This window comes from Myotis davidii, unplaced genomic scaffold (genome assembly GCF_000327345.1).
Source record: "Myotis davidii unplaced genomic scaffold, ASM32734v1 scaffold36, whole genome shotgun sequence".
NCBI classification, from domain to species: Eukaryota; Metazoa; Chordata; class Mammalia; order Chiroptera; family Vespertilionidae; genus Myotis; species Myotis davidii.
Genome location: NW_006287829.1, coordinates 1,602,815 through 1,603,989, shown reverse-complemented (window position 1 = coordinate 1,603,989; position 1,175 = coordinate 1,602,815).

Genomic DNA, 1,175 nt, shown 5'->3' with positions numbered 1-1,175 from the left:
TAAGATACTGTGTAACCAGGTCATTGTGCTAAGTAAAGCTTCTAAGTTAACTAGATGGAACTCTTTCCAATCACTCGGAGATGGTAGAACAATCAAATCTAAGCCTTGGGATTAACACATGCAACTTTGTCGGCCCGCTTCATGTTCATCTTTGTTCTAAAGTGTATTACTGTAGTTTTACACGTTTGAGATTTTTCAAAAAATGATCTTAAGAATGCAATTTCAGGGTGAAGAAATATGTTTGGTAAATCTACACAGAGAGTTTAAAGGAAGAAGAGACAGTGCATTCATTTTATATACTGTTCCATTGATTTATGTGCTGATGTTTGATTCTCATCATTAGAAAAGCAGAAGCCAAATGAAAGCATTTCTTCACACCATTTCTTCTCCTTATTACAACTTGACGCAGACTTTTCACCATGCTCATTCTTCTTAAAATTTTTGTTTATTGACTTTTTAGAGAGAGAGAGAGACATCAGTCAATCTGTTGTTCTACTAATTTATGCATTGTCGGTTGCTTCTTATATGTGCCCTCACCTGGGATGGACTCTTAATTCCTTCTTTAGAGAAGGAAGGCTAGAGCCAAAATTAATTTGTAAGGACACCTTTGATTTAAGAAAGAATATGCAAGTCTATATAAATTCTTTTGAATTTTTATCCAAGACAGGGAAAGAATGGTAGGGAAACTTCAAGGCAAGCTTCCTCAGAATGGTTATTTTTTTCACATTAGTCTATTTTAGCAGTACTGTTGTGAGATGACACAAAAATCCCATATAATCTATTCATATAAGGGGGGCAAAAATGGTTTACAGTTGTGAGTATAAAAGTTTATTCTTGCATTATTACATATTAATAATTGTATAATTTTCATACAAACAACTATAAACCTACATTTGCCCCACCCTGTATAGAAAATAATTTTTCTCCTTTAAATTTCTGAGTTGGGTTGGAGAAGAGAAGTTGCTTGCTTAAATAGATACCAATTTCATACACAAAGAAGATAACCAGTATAATTAGATACATAATCTGATAACAAAGAGATAATAGAATAACTAAAAAAAAAAAAAGATAGCAAACCATTAAAAAATATAACAAGTAAAGAAAGCTCAACCAGCCAAAACCGGCTTGGCTCAGTGGATAGAGCGTCGGCCTACGGACTGAAGGGTCCCGGGTTT